This window comes from Vombatus ursinus, unplaced genomic scaffold (assembly GCF_900497805.2).
Source record: "Vombatus ursinus unplaced genomic scaffold, bare-nosed wombat genome assembly UNPS02011334.1, whole genome shotgun sequence".
Taxonomy (NCBI): domain Eukaryota; kingdom Metazoa; phylum Chordata; class Mammalia; order Diprotodontia; family Vombatidae; genus Vombatus; species Vombatus ursinus.
In genome coordinates this window covers 4,665,474-4,682,993 of record NW_020951112.1, presented here as the reverse complement: position 1 = coordinate 4,682,993, position 17,520 = coordinate 4,665,474, and the positions used below count along the sequence as shown (strand labels likewise).

Here is a 17,520-nt window from a genome sequence, read left to right as displayed (position 1 = left end):
ATGGAAATGCTCTATAAAACACGAGCTTTTAAAGGGATATATATATACAATTTGTGTGAGTGGCTCAAGTAGAATGGCCAGTGTGAGCTTGCTGAAACAACAACACACTTTCAAGACAAGGCCCATAGAAAAGACTGATGTGATGAGGGTTCTGAGACGCTGTGTTCTGCAGACACTCTGCGGTATGTCAGACATTAATATAGAGCACACTGGCAGACAGCCTCCCATTTTTTGTCAGCTATATACAGAACATTTTTTACTTTCTGAGAACAAAGAAATGTGACAGCAACATAATGCTTCTGAGCTTAAATTGGAGTGAGAAAGCAATTGAAGCCAGAGAAACTTCTGAGCTCAACATTTTGTGGGAATTATCCTTTAACCTTGATTTGAGGATTAATTTGGATTTGTGTTTGGGGAAATTGGTCTATTTTCAGGATGTGACAGATTTTATCACTTCAGTTACTGGGGAGGGCAGGTACCAGCTCATCATCTTCTAACATGAGTCCTTTAGTGAGATTCCCCCAGACCAGGAAAACTGAGTCATGAGGGCCTTCTTCTTGGGGATTCACATATACAAACATAATTCCTTTGGTTTGCAGAGTGGCATAAATTAGAACCTTTTCATGGCCATATGCAATCAGATTGTGTTGAAAGAGGTTCTAGAAATAGTTATGAGGACTGTAAAATGTATGTATCTGCCAGAAGCGGCAGTAGGGTGGGGAAGGGGGAGGTGCCTTCTAGCTGGGATGTGAGGCATTCCCAAAAGCCCAGTGTGGTTATATCCCTAGCACAATACAGATGTGTGCTAGTTAATGTTTAATACCCAGTCCCACACCCAATTTCCATTTACTCAGGATATACTTTTAAGCTTAACCTGAATTATTAGCATTATCCCTTTCTAGAATCCAGAATATCAACAAAACACTAAATCAAGCCCTGCCATGTAGCATTTGCTGATTTCCAAGGTGTAAACACTCATACTGAAAATTTAACAATCAACTCTTGCGTTAGTTTGAACTGGTTCCAACACATTCCTGTACGGATTTGAGAAATCCATATTTTCTGTATTTACTTGTCATTATTTGACACTCCTACTCCTTGCTTTTCTCTACTCTTCCTTCCTCTTGGGTTTCTTTTTCCTTTTTTTTTAAATTCCTTTTTTTTGCATCTCTTCTTTCCTCCTGTTCCAATCTTCCTACTGATTTCCACCTACATATAATGCTTTCAAAATGCTCATTGTTTTAAAGGTGCAGGGGAGCCCTTTGTTTATGCTGGATTTTCAGCTACATTTTTCATAAATATTTTGTAAATGTTCTTATGATTTATTATGTAACCACCACCAAAGAGCAGACAAAACTCCACAGTGCTCAGAACCTTCTTTCGAGGTGGAGAACTTTATTACAGCAAATGTTACATCTGTCATCTTCCTTCAAACCCATGAGTGCGAGTCACAATCCATTCACACCTGCTTGTCCTTCATGATTCTTGCCTGTGTCTTAAAATCCTACTAGGAAAATTAATCCAAAGGTCTACAGGACTTCTGTGTCTTTTAATGTTTTGTGGACACCAGGGCAGCATTTGGACTACCTTCATCCTCATTACACGAATGGTCTCCCTTCCACTGCAGGGATTCTTAATTTAAGGTTCACAAACTTGTTATTTTAATATTTTGACAACTGTAGTTCAATGTAATTAGATTTCTTGGTAGTCCCTTGCATTTTATTTAAGAATATTTTTTTTAAAATATTTAATATTTAAGAACATTTAAGAATATTTTTAAAAGAAGGGCTCCATAGACTCTACCAGACTGTCCAAGGGGCCCATGACACAAAAAAGGTTAAAAACTCCATGTTCTAGACTCTTCCCTTTTTGGCCCACTTTCTACGCACTCACCTTTGGCCAGGTCAAAAGAGATCGGGTTAACAATGCACACAGGAAAAATCAAATGGATGAAAAATAGTTTTTGCTCAAACTATGACTAGTCACTGGACGACCTATTTATCTCCTGGATTAGTGATATTTTGGTGTCTACTTACATATACATGTTGTTTTCCCCCAATAGAGTATATGCTTCTTGAGGGCAGGGTCTGTTTTATTCTTACCTTTGTGTCCCTAGCTCTTTGCACAGAGCCTGTCACTTATCTGCCAGACAAAGATGAAAATTATAGAATCATCAAAGATTGGAGTTGGTGTTCAAGGTCATGTAGTGTTAACTCCCCCCAGTCATAAGCCTGCTTATGTTGTCTAACTGCAAGGACCAGACACATGGCACTGAAGAATTGACAACAGTCTTTGTTTATCTTAAATCTGTTTGTTTTGTTTGACATTTAAAGCCCCTCACAGTCTGGCTGCAGGCTACCTTTCTAAGCTGATTACATATTTCTTTATGTCATGCATCCTATGTTCTTGCCAAACAGGCCTCCTTGCTATGTTCTGTATTGCTATCCCATCTCCCACAAGTCTTTTCCCGACCAGGCTAAACATCCCTACTGCCTTCAATATGGAGGGATTTTAAAGCTCTTCCTTATCCTTATCCTGACACTGAAGCTTGTTAATCTCTCTACTAAAATGTGGTAACCAGAGCTGAACACGGCACCACAGATGTGGGTGGACCATGACAGAATGCAAGGGGGCTACTGCCTCCTTGTTTTAAATCCCATGCCTCTCTTAAATTAAAATTAGAATTTTTTTTTTTGGCCACTATATCACATCATTGACTCATATCTGAATTGTAGTATACTAAACTCTCTAGATTTTCTTTACATAAACTGTTACATCAAAATGAAATATTTGTAAAACAGCTTCCACATTTTATAGCCCTATGTGATATTATTATTATTATCATCTAAACCTACATTTGAATCCCACTTCTGACACTTACCGGCTATGTGGTGCTGGCCAAATCTCTTTTCTCAGGACCTGAGTTTTCGCATTTGTAAAATGGGGGAATGACCTGTAACGACTCTTCTAGATGGAAATCTATGGTCTTATGATCCTATGATCCCTCTTCCTCCACCTTGCTCTTGGGAAGTTGATTTTTTTTGAACCCAAGTATAAGATATATTTACCTCTTACAAATTTCATGTTATTAGATGCTGACATTATTTCTACCTATATCATTGAGAACTTGTGTTTAGAAAGTCACTAGTGGTAAAAGGAGCAAGAGTATTTTGTGCCATCCTGGCCACCTTTTGTATAGCTCAGGTTGTCTTTACAGTAATAGCAGGCCCGAGAGACTAAAGGACCCGAAAGCAGGTCCTTGGAGCCTTTCATCTCCTTAGACATGAGTTACAGGGGAAGGGGATCTGAGGCAGAGATAGGGACCTGTATGAGCAGCAGAGAATGCAGGGCAAAGCTTTTCTTCCAAGTCTTACAGCTCAATACTGACAATGGGCCCATAGCTGGAGCATTCTTTAAACGAACCTAATGATCTGCAGTTTGCTTGGCAGGTGATAATTCAGTGACTATTTGGGAAGAAGGGACTTCAATAGCTGCATAAATCTGCTGCTTGTCTTTGCTTGTTCAGAAATGACCTCCATAACTCCAGTGGTTATATATTCCATCGAGAATCAAATGGAAAATTCTGTTGGGCATTTAAAACTCTTCCCAACCTGGCCCCTCTTACATTTCCAGTCTTTTTATACTTCATTCTCTTCCATACATGCCATGATCCAGTGCCACTGGCCCCCATGCTGTTCCTCATAGAAGGCTCTCCAAACTGGGAGTCTTGACCTAGTCATCTCTCTGGGCTTCTCTCAGACTTCTTGCTGACTGTCCCCCATGCCTAGAAGACTTTTGCTCCTTATCACTTGTATTCTTTACTTCCTTCAAGCCTCAGCTAAGTACTGCTTTTAGTAAGAGGTCTTTCTTTGTCCCCCTCAGTACTAGCGCCTATTCTGAGACTGCCTCCAATTTGCCCTGTGTGTATCTTGATTGTGCGTAACTATTCGCAGGTTATCTCCTTACTTAGAATATGAGCTCCTTGAGGGCAGCAATTGTTTTTGCCTTTCTTTGTATCCTCAGGACTTAGCTTGTTGCCTGGCACATAGCTGGTACTTAATGCACACAAATTGACTTGACTTGATTTATTCTAGGTTCTATGAGGATGGTGTAGTAGAAACAACTACGGAATTGGAATCCAAAGACCCAGGCCTGAATCCTGGGCCTGCGTGACCTTGGGTGAGTTGGTGAACCTTTCTGAACGTCCATTTACTCACATGTAAATGAAATGGATGAATGGACGAAATGACTTCTAAGGTTCCTTCTAGCTCTAAAACCATGGATCTTCCAAGATGTCCACATGACAGAAGACAACTTCCAGGTACCAACAAGCCTGCAGCAAGACTTTCAATAGTGAAGACTATGGGAAGTGATCTTTGGGAAAAGGTGGGATGGGAAGACAAGGAAGAAAGGATGTACAAGAAGACCTGAAGGGCAAGTCTGGAATCTCACAGAAGTGACTCTAGAGAGAAATTCTTATCAATAATGACATCCTACAATAATTCACCTCTCTGTTTCTCATCTCTCCCTTTTCTCTTTTATCCACTTTAGTGGAGTTGAATTAATATTCCTGAAAGATATCTGATCATCCCACTCTCCTGCTCAGAGATCTTCCCTGATGCCTTTTTGCCTGTAGAACAAAACATAAACTCTGTGGCCTAGTTTCCAAAGCCCCACACGATCTGGTTTGAACTTAAACCTTCAAGTTTTGTTGCATATTAATCCCTTTCATGAAAAATGGTTGTGGTACAGTGGTTAGAAAGTTGGAAGACCTGACTTCTAATATCATCCTTGATCACTATTGGTTGTGTAATCCTGGGCAGGTTATTTAACTCCTCAGGGCTTTAGGGAGATCTATAAGGTCTATAGGGACCTTCCTAGGTGGTGAGGGCAGTGGATAGAACCCTGGTCTTAGAATCAGGAAGCCTCATCCTCATGAGTTCAAATCCGCCCTCAGACATTTACTAGCTTTGTGACCCTGGGCAAATCACTTGAACGCTGTTAGTCTCATTTTTTCATCTGTAAAACAGCTAGAGAAGGAAATAGCAAATCACTCTAGTATCTTTGCAAGAAAAGCCCAAATGGGGTCAGAGATGTTGGACACGATTGAGACAATTCAACAACAATAACTAAAGATAAGAAGCAGAGGAGGAGCTAACATGAATTGGTAAAGGGAATTTTCTTACCTGAGAGTTCCTTGTGTTGATGAAATTAGTGGTCCAGTCAAGATCCCTATCTAACCCTATGTGAAATGCTGTAGGTAATGAAAGGTTGTTTGTCTCCTGCCCTCCTCAGTCTAACAGGCTAGGATTCTGAATAAATACACAGAACTCATTGGACTTGAGGTTCAGGGTTTGGCGAATGGCATGTATTCAACAGAGAAGTCATTAAATATAATCAAGGTGATTAGATTGCCACTAAGACACCTTTAAACTCAAAATCCTGAGATTCTATGATAAATTCTTTTAGCTAAATCAATAAAGAAGAGTGTGAACGTCCATGCTGACTCATCTTACTAAGTTACAGACATTATATACTGTGGACAATGCATTGCTTGGCTTGTTTTTCAGGACTGAGAGCCCAGATGTAGAGCTCTCTCATATTCTTCTTCCTTATCAGACTCCAAAGCACAGATCCCCACAAGGGTATCCCTATTTGAACCCCTTCTCAGTTGCTGCCCCACTTTGGCTGTTCCCCACATCACCTCATCCCTGCTCATGCTGTGCTCCTCTCCTCTATTTTCTTTCCCTCATTTTGCTTACTTTATCACCTTAAGAATTGGTTCTGTTTGCCTTCAAATGTGTTCTTCTGTTCTGTCATTTCAGTCATATCTGACTCTTCATGACCCTATTTGGGGTTTTCTTGGCAAAGATAAGTTTTGCCATTTCCTTTTCTAGCTCATTTTACAGATGAGAAAACTGAGGCAAAGAGGATTAAGTGACTTGCCCAGGGTCATATAGCTAGTAAATGGTTGAGGCCAGATTTGAACCCAGGTTTTCCTGACTCCAGGACCAGCGCTGTATCCACTGTACCACATATAGCTAAATTGGTAGGTAGCAGAAAGTGGACTGGATTTGTAGTCAGAAGATGGAATTCAAATCCCAGTTGTTCTTCTTATTACCTGTGAGACTTTTGGAATGTAATTTATCATCTCATTTCCTCAGCTGTAAAATGAGGGGTGGGGTATGGACCACATGACCTCTTAGGTCTGTTTGAGCTCTGTCTCAATGATCTGATGACTCATTGGAATAATAATAATTGGTATTTATATTATGTCTGTTTTATAGATGAGGAAACACATTTAGAGTTTAAGTGACTTCCTCCTGTTAATTCAGATATTGATTGTCTTATGTAGAATTTGAATTCAGGTCTTCTTGACTCCAAATCCATTGCTCTTTCCACTTCATTATATATTGTACTAATGTGCGAATGGGAGAGGGGTCCTCTGGACCCTCCAACCTAGGTAGTGCATAAATCATGACAAGGATCTTCTGAAGACAGTAAGGGACCATTCTTTGATCTTTGTATTGACTTATTGGAAACTTCAACACTTCAGTGTATTTATGATCTGTGGGGGCTGGGTGTTCCCAGTGCTGATCACTATTCATATGTGCCTTCTTATTTATAGTGTATACATTAAATTCCATACAATTAAAAATATAATTAAAGTTTATAATCCTGTACACTGTCCACTAAGATCCTACTCTAGGGCCTCATTGTGGTATAGAGGTGACCCTGGGTTCTCAAAGACATCTCAGGGGTCATCGAGCCCCAAACACTCATTTTACAGATGAGGAATGCATATTTGCCCAGTACCAAGCTATTGCAAATCTCTTACTGTCCCTTTCTTTCACTTTATTGTGACTTGAGCTTCTAACCTTTGCTTTTGATTCAGATTTTGTTTCCTACATCAGGTACTTTCAGCTCCATGACTCATTTGTTTGGTCAGTGGATAGAACACTAACTCTGGAGTCTGAGGACCTGGGTTCAAATCCTGTTTCTGTCATGACTACCTATGCTGCACTGGAGAAATTATTTTAATCTTCCTAGATCTCATTTTCCTTGCCTGTAAGAGTAAGGGGTTTAACTAGATGACCTCTGAGGTCCCTTCTGGCATTAAATATGATACTGTCAAGCTATTACCAGTATTCTGGACCCCCCATCTTTGGGGAAAGTGTTTTCATTTTCATTCCTCCTCGCCCTCCTTCCTTTGCTATCTGAAGGTGGGTTCAATCAGCACTATGGACAGCAATTGGCTGTACTCCTTGATTGGATCTAGGCAGGTCCATGATGAGAGGTCAATAAAGACACAGGTTTTAGTATAATACAGCTTCATGGAAAGGTAAGTAGAATCCATAAGTGCCGGAAGATACATTGGCCCTAGAGAGACTAGTGATTCTCCATTAAGGGTAAGGATCAGTGTGTAGAAGTGACTTAGTCATAAGATGTGCTTCCCTCCTACAGCATGTTTCTAAGATGGGATGGGAAGCCTGGTGAGACTTTTAAATCAACCATTCAATCAACAAGCACTTATTAAGCACCTAGATAGCAACTCTAGGGATTACAAAATCCTAGGTAGGAAACAAGGGTTTGGGGCATGGGTCAAATTTTCTTCTCTTTTTCCAGTCAAAGACTTGGCCCTTTATAAGGGAAAAGAGAATATAAAAAGTGAATATCTGGCTTTGTAGATAAAAGAGAAGAATACTATTTGCTTTTCTGGACTATACTTTAGGATTCTGGATCTATGGGCTTCTGTTTTGGTATAGAGTCCCTCTCACGAGGACTGTGAAGGACATGCCTTACTGTCTTGATAAAATCAAGAAAGCTTCAAATGGGTAGTAGAAAAGAGAGAAATACACCCATATGTTTATAATGTCACAGATTCAGAGCAGGAAAGGAGCTTAGAGGGAATCTAGTCCAACCCTCTCATTTTGCAAATGGAGTCCAGAGAAATTAATTAGCTTGTCATAGATAAAAGAAATAACAGTCAGGATTTGAACCCAGGCACTCTGACTCAAATAGAGGGCTTTTTCTGTGCCACAAAGATAACACTGTAAATCTCTTTAGTCTGGGGGACATCTGGAATGTCATGGAAAGAAGAAAAACAATGAACAAAGAAGAATAACACAGTGCCCACTAATTGAGAGGCGGGAATAACTCTGAAAAGAGTCATTAACAATTAACAATACTTTTCTATGTCTACACACCAATGCACAGAGTATTGGAAGTAAGCAAATTTAATTAGTAGAAGAAATAGGGCTCATGGATATCATCAATGCTTGCTAGTATGGCATTCATGATTGAATGTAGCAGTGAAGAGGTATATCTGATTTAAAAATCTGTTACCAGACTTATAGGAGTAATGGGGATAATCCTGCATTGACTGTCATTTAGAGATAGCCCTTGCCATGGAGAGCTATGAGGATGGTGATGGCTGAGTTCAACAAGGTAAAATTTATAGAAATCAATGTAAATTTCAACATTTAGGCTAATAACATCAATAACACAAACACAGAATATGAGAGATTTGTCTAGATAACAATTAACATGAACTTTGGGGTTTAATTAAGAAGCTGAATGTGAGTCAGCAGTAAGATATGGTTATCCCCCAAAAGCTGGCACAATCCAATTTACTTCTGTTCTTTGAGGATCCATGATTTCATCGGTTTCACTTCCTCTTCCACTGAGGAAGAGACTTTGGAGGTTATCAATCTTAACCCTCTTATTTGACAAATATTGAAACTAAGGCCCCTAGAGGGAAATGACTTGTCTAAGATCACATAGATAGAGCTAGGCAGAGCTGAGTTTTAAACTCAGGTTTTCTGACTCCCCAAACCAGTGCTCTTTCCATTGTACTACTCTGTGTTCCAACCTTGTGATAACTTAAATATTGACACTGAGAAGCTGGATCTTGTCCAGAGAAGAGTAGTCAGGATGGAGAACAAACCTGAAACTATCTCACATAGGAAATGATTTAAGGAAGTGGGGATATTTGTCCAGGAGAAGAAACCAGCTAAGGGCTATATATATAATGACCTCTTAAAATGTTTGAGAACTGTGACATGCAGAGGCATTAGATATATTCTGAATTCTCCATAAAGTAAAACTGGCACATTTGTTGAAAGGCACTAAGGAGGAAGATTTAGCTTTAGCATGGTGAAGGATTTCCTAATAATCAGAGCTGTCACCAAATAGAATCAGCCACTTTCTGAAGTAGCAAGTTTATTGTCACTGGAAGTAATAGAAGCTGAGTCAATGGATCACAGAATCATAGTCAGAGCTGGAAGGGACCCCCAAAGGTTATCTATTCTAACCTTCTCACCTTGGAGATGAAGAAATTGAAGGGCAGGAAGTTTGGTAATTTGCCCAAGATCCTAGCCCAGGTGACTACCTGTAGAGGATACTATGGGAGAATCTCAGGTGCCAGGTGAGGGCTTGGGCTAGTTCCAGCTTTCCTCCCTCCAATTCCATGATCAGTCCCCTTCTTCCTCTTCTCTTCCTCCTCTCCAGTTCAGATATCCTATGCTCTCCTGTTCTTGAATCCTTTTCCTCTTTCTCATTTTACATATGAGGAAACTGAGGGTCAGAGAGGTTAAATGACTTGACCAGGTCACAGAGTCTATGAACTGAAGCAATTATGTCTAAGGTTAGATTTTTCCCCCACTGACTGTTTTCAAGCATGCATTTCCGTCAAGGACTCCTGTGACCTTGATATCTGCATTTAAAGGGAGATCTGCTATTACTGATATATCTCCTTTTTCCTTCCCCTTCCATCTCTCTTACCCAAACTGGCTTGAATTCTGCTTGGGCTTCCAAGGGGAAATATTTGCTGAAATTTTTTCTTGGAAAAATAGGCTTAATGGCTTCTATGACAAAACAATGACTAAGATACTCTGAAGACTGTTTGCTAGTATAGACACAGGAGACACATGCAGAGGTTCCCAAATTTATTTGGCCTACCACCCCCTTTTAAAAAAATGACTCAGCGCTCCCCTAGAAATCTACTTTCTTTAACCCTTTAATGTTTTTTTATTTGTGTTATTTCAAACTATTACTGCCCCCCTGGATCATTGCAGCAACCCCAGGGGGTGGTCTTGCCCACTTTGGGAACCTACTCTGGAGTGAGCAAAATCTGTCCCTTGGCACTAAGAAATGCAGCAATTTGGAAATTGTTGAGACTTTTAGCTACACGGGCCATGGATTATAATACGAACGAATGATCACAGTTGAATGTTTCTTTGAAAAAAAGCTCATCTAATTCTGATTCTGAGTATTAGTTGAACTTTATGAATTTTCTCTGTATGGAGGAGGAACTACATTGTCATATGCATTCATAAATATTAAAATAGGATAGTAACATTTGATCCCCCAGCTGCAATGCCTTCTGTTCAAAATTAATAATAGCAGCTAGCACGTATACAGTGTTTTACGATTTGCAAGACACTTGATGTCTATTCTCTCATTAGATTTTCACAGTAGCCCTTTGAAAGTTGATTAGGTTATTATCCCCACTTTACAGATGAGGAAACTGAGAGTGAAAGGTTAAGGGATTGGCTTGGGGTCACATTGCTAATACGTGTCTGAAACCAGATTTTAACTCTGGTCTTCCTGACTTTAAGTCCAACATTCTATCCAACTTGTCACTTAGCTGCCTCAATTTCTGTACACAAATAGTTGTGTGTGTGTGTGTGTGTGAGTGTGTGTGTTTGTGATCTTCCCTAATGGAATGCAAACTTCCTGAGGGCAGAGACTGTTTAATTTCTGTTTCTGCAATGCCAGAGCCTAGCATAATGCCTAGCAAATGGGAGGTGCTTCATGAATGTTTGCTGCTTACTTGATGTTTTCAGCTAGACAGCAGTTATTTGAAACACAGCTGAGACCAAAAAAGGCAACAAAAACAACAAAAAGCCGTCTGAATGGCCAAAACAAATTTTAGAAAGTGCTTTTGTCTTAATCCAAGGACTGTCCTTCAATCCTTCGTTCAGAGTCCATTTTCTCTTACTTTATATTCAATTTTAACAAACTTGGCTATTTGATGTCTCAGTTTACTACAGATAAGAAGTAGATGATCTGAAGGGGGCATGAGCATGAGGAGAAAAGGGAATACCACTCTACAGCTGTAGAAGTTGACTGTAGTAAAAAGTGACAGCCAGGGAGGAGGCAGAAAAATGATCAGAAGCAGATATGAGGGTTCACAGCCCTCTGTGGTTTGGGGTCACTTAGCACAGGTGGCAAAAAGCCCTTCACACATCAAGAAACCCTAAGAGCATGATTCCAGTCAGTCAGTCAGGGAAGTAGCATTTCTTTAGCACTTACTATGTGTCAGGCACTGTGCTAAGTGCTGAGGATACAAAGACAGTTCCTGTCCTCAAGGAGTTTACAATCTAATGGGGGAGACAACATGATAATCACTAAATATGAGCAAGATATATAGAGTAGAAATAGCAGGTAAGCTCAGAGGGAAGGCACTAGCCAGAGGGTGGAGCCAGGAAAGGTCTCCTAAGTCTTAAAAGGTGCCAGAGAAGCCAAGAAGCAGAGGCAATGAGGGAGAAAATCCCAGGCTGGGTATAGTCAGTGGAGATGCACAGAGTTGAGAGAAGGGGTGTTGTGTGTGACAGATAGTAGGTGGGGCCAGTGTAACTGCATTACAGACAGGGAAGACAGAAGGATGTAAAAGGCTTTAAAAGACAAAGAGGCCTGGGAAGGTAGGAAGACGCCAGGTTGTAAAGAGCTTTAGGAGAAGAGTTTACATTTGGTCATAGAGTAAACTGGCTGCTACTTCATTGCCCCTGGCATTTAATTTGTTGTTGTTGTTCAGTCCTTTCAGTCGTGTCTGAATCTTCGTGACCCCATTTGGGGTTTTCTTGGCAGAGACGCTGGGGTGGTTTGCCATTTCCTTTTCCAGCTCATTTTACGGATGAGGAAACAGAGGCGAACAAGGTTAAGTGACTTGCCCACAGTCACAGGACTATCCAGATCTGAACTCTGATCTTCCTTTCTCCAGGGTCAGCACTCTATCCACTGAACTACCTAGCTACATAGTCATTCATTCACTCAACAGATAATTTCCCTTTTGCAGAGTTCCAGACAGGAGCCACATGCTCTATCATCTCAGTTGTACCTATGAAGCCTTATCTACCTCTCTATATTAAGCTCTCCAGTTCACTTTTCTTATTACTCATATTCTGAACATCTGTGTATAGACATCATCAACATTATTATCGTCTTTCTTCCTTGGCTTTGTTGTTTGTGAATTCCCGGGCATTTTAACTGCTTTTCTTCCTGTGTTAGACCTACGACTCTCTATGGCATTTGGCTTAGTCATTATATGTGGGCAGTTTTCTTGCCTCCTCTCCATGTTCAGTCAAAAGCCCTTTTCATCAGATCCATTAGTCACCGGGCAAATATACTATATCCGGTCCTGATTATATAGAGTACATTCCCAAGCCAAGAGTCCATCAAACCAGTATCTTAAGGCCTCATCTCAAAATCCCACCCCTCAATGCTCTTCTTACTGAGCCAGTTGCTCCCCATATTCTCCTGAAGCCTCTACCTTCAAACAGTAACAGTAACGACCATACCACCTGTGCTAGCGAAGGTTTTAGTTTCCTGTCTAATGTATTGGTTCTTACCCTGGGGTTCATGAACTTACTTATAAAATATCTGGATAAATGTATGTCAATGTAATTGGTTTCCTTCATGATTCCATGTATTTTATTTCACGCATTTAAAAAAGTCTGAGAAGGGACCAAAAGGCTTCATGATGCTGAAGAAGGGTTCCATGCCACAAAACTTGTTAAGAATCTGTTCCAGGGATGCCAAAAGCCCTCAGCCACACTTACGGTCCAGTGGACAGATTTCAGAGTGGTGGGTGAAAATGGATGGGAGAAAATGAGCCTTTGTTTAAATATAATTGGTTTCCTTTGTAATCCTATGGATTTTCTTTCAGGCTTCTAAAAATGTTATTCTGAGAAGGGGTCCAACTAATCTCTAGAGAAGCCTTCTATGTTCCCCTTGGTGATGTCTTTTGACCTAGTAGGAATCCAAGAAGTGGGTAGTGGTGATCAGGGGATCTCATGATTAAAATGAGATAATGGAAGTAAAGTGCTTTGCAAACCTTAAAGCACTATATAAATGCTATTATTATTGGTGTTGTTGTTGTTATAAATACCCCCAGGAAATAACTCATTTGACTTCTCACCAGCTCTGGAATGAGAGAGTACCTTCTAACTTTAAATAGTAATAATAATAACAGCAGCATTTATATGGTGCTTTAAGGTTTGCAAAGCATTTTACTTCCATTATCTCATTTGATCCTCACCACAATCCTTGTGAGGCAGGTGCTATGATGATCTCCATTTTACAGGAAACTGAGGCAGCCAGAGGTTAAATGACTTCCCTAGGCTCTCAAAGCCAGAATTCAGCTCAGGTCTTCCTGACTGCGTGTCTGGTGTTACCTAGCTACTTCTAGTAATAATAATAAAACATTCTGGTGTCTCTTGACTTGGGACAACAGCCACAAGGACTTCTGTTTTCCTCCCTTGGCAGTGCCTATGGGCCATCATCATTATGCTTGGAGCACAGGAATCTTCTTTCTTCATGGCACTCCTAGTTCCATCAGCTGTGGGAACAGTTTCCATAGCCCCAGGGGTTCTCCTTCCTTGCCTTTTCTGTATCACATTTTTTTTTACCTTCCTACTTGTTGGCACACTTATGAATCCTTCCATGACTCTATTGATTTTTTTTTTGTTTTCTTTTTGAAGCTTGTTTCTCTTTTTGGCCCCTAAGCAATGTTTCACTCTCTCTCTGAGTGCAGAGGCCAGAGAGGCATCTGTCCAGCCCTTTCACCTTTTCATCTAGGAGGAGAAGACCAATTGACAGTGAGGAAATGGTTGAAATTAAAGTCAAGTGTGAAATAACTAAATGTTCTTTGTAACGGTAGCATCAGATGTTGCTATGAGATCAAAGAAGCAGAGGAATGGGACAAGGGCTTTGATCTCAGCAACTACACTCCTTTTCATAGAAATTCATGGATATTCATAGAATCTCAAAGGTAGAAGTGAATTTAAAGATCACTGAATCCAAAGCTGTTATCTTACAAATGAACAAATGGACCCCTAGGTAGTCTGAATGGCTTGTTCAATGTCACAGAGCTAGTTATTGATATAAGAGGTACTAAAACCCAGGTCAGGCAGTCAATAAGTATTTAGTAAGTACTCACTATGTGCCAGGCACTACATGACCACCCCTTCTCCCACAGGGTGAGACAATAGGATCATAGATTTAGAGCTGGATGGTTTCTTAGAGCCTTCTCCTTTGACAGATAAGGAAACTGAGGCACAGAGCAGATAAGTGACTTGCTCAGTAACTCAGCTAACAACTACAACAATATTTATTTAGTGTTTTTGAGATTCTCAAAACTCTTTCCTCACGTTACTTCATTTGATCTTCAAAACAATCTTGGAAGTAGATACAATTATTATTCCCATTCTATAGATGAGGAAATTGAGACCGAGTGAGCAACCTGCCTGCTTACAAGTTAGTGTCTGAAGCAGGATTTGAATTCTGCTCTTGCTGACTCCAAATCTAGCCATGTTGCCTTCTCATTTTTATTTTAAGAGCCCCAGGAAAACAGGCATTTAATTGGCAAGCAGGAGGTATGTACATATAGGGTAGGAGATGAAAAAAATACAAAGAAAATCCAGGGATACCAAGCACCCCCTCCAAAGTCCTCTTCCATCTTTATACTTTCCATTTCTGCTCTTTCTAAAAACACTATTATCCACAAGGATGAGGAGGAAAAGACTAAAAAAAGGATGATACAATCATTCTGTCTTTGGGACCCAATTCCTGTCTCCCCTTCTGGTTAGGGTGAGAGAAAGGGAACATTTTGGAATGTTTTAAATTTAGCTTTCACTGGTTAGTCTAATATTCTCTCTTATCATAGTTTCAGAGAAAGCCATTTTGCAAAAGCTACAAGAAGACAAGGGCAGCAAGATGACACAGTGGATAGAGCACTGAGCCTGGAATCAGGAAGACCTGAGTTCAAATTTGGCTTCGGACACTCATTAGCTGTGTAACCTTGGGCAAATAATTTAATCCTGTTTACCTCAGTTTCCTCATATGTCAAATGAGCTGCAGAAGGAAATGGCAAACCATTCCAGGATCTTTGCCAAGAAAACCCCAAATGGAATCATGAAGATTTGGACAGAACTGAAACGACCAAGAAACTACAACATAAGAAGGCAAGAATTCCTCGTCCTATGAACTCTCAATTTATGAATCTGTGGGTTCACCATTCCTATGTACAAATAGCCACTGGAAACTTCTAAGGCTGGGGCCATCGCTCAAACCCTTGGGTGGTCCTATATGCTTTCATTCAAAATAACTGGGGGGTGACTGATGTGGAGAGGTCCAATCTTTTATACAAATGACATATAGTGGATCCTGGTGCTTTCTCTTACGTATATGTCAAAAGGTAGACAAGTCCACAAGTCAACAAGCACATATTAAGTCCCTTCCATGCATCTGGCATTGTGTTAGGTGCTGAGGACACAAAGAAAGTAAAAACAAACACCTATTCTCAAGGAGCTCATATGGAAAGGAGAGATGATGTGCAGAGAGATAATTATTATACATATGCAGAGAGCTAATAAGTTACCCAGGAATATCTAGGAACTTGCTTCTCTGGTCCTAGGCCTCTCCAATGTCACTGAGCAGGGGTTATATTGCTGGAAGCTCTAGGTGGAATCTAGAACTCCTTTCTTCCTCCATAAGGACAATTTTATAAAAGGATGATAGGCATAGATCAGGAATTACTACTATTACCACACTTTAGGGACATTATGGGTTAAATAGACTTTTCTGGGCTGACCTGGGAACCCTACTCTCCATTTATAACACTGGCTCTGCGGGAAAAGATGTTTCAAGTTCCCAACAGTCTACCAAACAGCAAATGGACTTCTGAGATAAAAGAAAACTATTAGTGATTATACACCATTCAAACAATTACATTTATTTCTATTTCTTATTTCTCAATTTGTGAACAAAAAAAAAAATGCCTTCCTTCACAACTACTTGAAAATACATTGAACTTATTCCATCAATGACAATGAAATGAACACATTTAGATTCCAATAGTTCAGACCCTAAACAACTAGGTAGCATGGTGGATAGGGCTAGATAAATGCTAGTAAGTGTCTGAGGCCACATATGAGAACTCAGGCCTTCCTGACTTCATGCCTAGTACTTGTTGCCTTATGTAGTAACGATACAAACTCTTTTGCACCTTTTAGCTTGGTGACAGCCATTAAGACTTGGAGTCTGGAAGACCTAGGTTCAAATTCAGCTTTGGAAACTTAGTTGTGTGATCCTGGGCAAGTCATTTAATCTCTGTTGGCCATCTGTAAACTGGGGATAATAATAGCATCTCCCTCCTAGAGTTTTTATGAAGATAAAATCAGATAATATTTGTAAAGTTTTACAAACCTTAAAGTGCAAAAGAAAATGCTAGTTATGATCCTGTTTGATCCTCATGATGATGATGATGATGGGTGAAGAAGTAGGAATAATAGTGGAAAAACTGAAATTAGGAAGAGTGGCCAGACCTGATCAAAATCACACAAAAGAGATCCAGACAGAAGAAAATATTTTTAAGGCCCTCAAGGACTGGCTTTCAAGAATTTCTGATGAGGGAAAGATACCAATCATTTTGAGAGAAAAACCACAGATGACTTTATTATGAAAAAAAAAGTGATGGAAAAATAGATCAAGAACAATTGGTCCATATACCAATTTTCTCACTTTTAGAAAATCTTAATGGGAATGATGTTGAGCTTTTTCTTGATGATATGGAGCATTTTTCTTGATGAAAGTATTAAAAGGTTTTGTATGACTCTCCACAATGGATTACATTATCAGTAATGCAATTGATCAGAAATTGTAGAGAAACAAGATCTTATTGTGTTGAACTTTTGTTAATTATTTAAAAAAAACATTTAAATCAGTTAAGTAAAACATAGCTTTAAAGGCTCTCCTCCAACACGTGATTCTCATATTTGTATTAAGATCTTGCAAAATTCAGGCATAAATTTAATTACAGAGACAACCCTGTTTAAAGGGACTTTGATTATCAGGATCAAAGGAGATATCAAATACAGACTTATGCTTGTTCAAGGTATTTGCTGTTGCCATTGAGGATCCATTGCACAGAGCCCAACTGGAAGGATTTTCTATGGATAGTGAAATCCTCCATATGCTCCTGTTTGAGGATAACATCGTGCCGATTTCATTAAGTCCCACAGTTTCATCAAAGACATCCATGGCCATTCAAGAGAGATTTGCACGACAATCCACACAGAGGGAATAAAAGAGGATAAAGAATTCATGTTGTTTAGATTATGATACACAATTTAGTGGTACAGTGGTTAGAGCACTGGTCCTGGAATCATGAAGTCCTGAGTTCAAATTCCAGCTCAGACACTGACCAGCTGTGTGCCCTTAGTCAAGTCACTTACCCCT

At 39.9% G+C, this 17,520-nt stretch overlaps 1 protein-coding gene across 13 annotated transcripts in view; it reads right to left on the bottom strand.

The window, feature by feature from the left end:
* Positions 1-17,520, bottom strand: part of ANKS1B (ankyrin repeat and sterile alpha motif domain containing 1B) — a 1,327,097-nt gene that overhangs the window by 352,559 nt on the left and 957,018 nt on the right. The gene's annotated exons all lie outside the window — the stretch shown is intronic.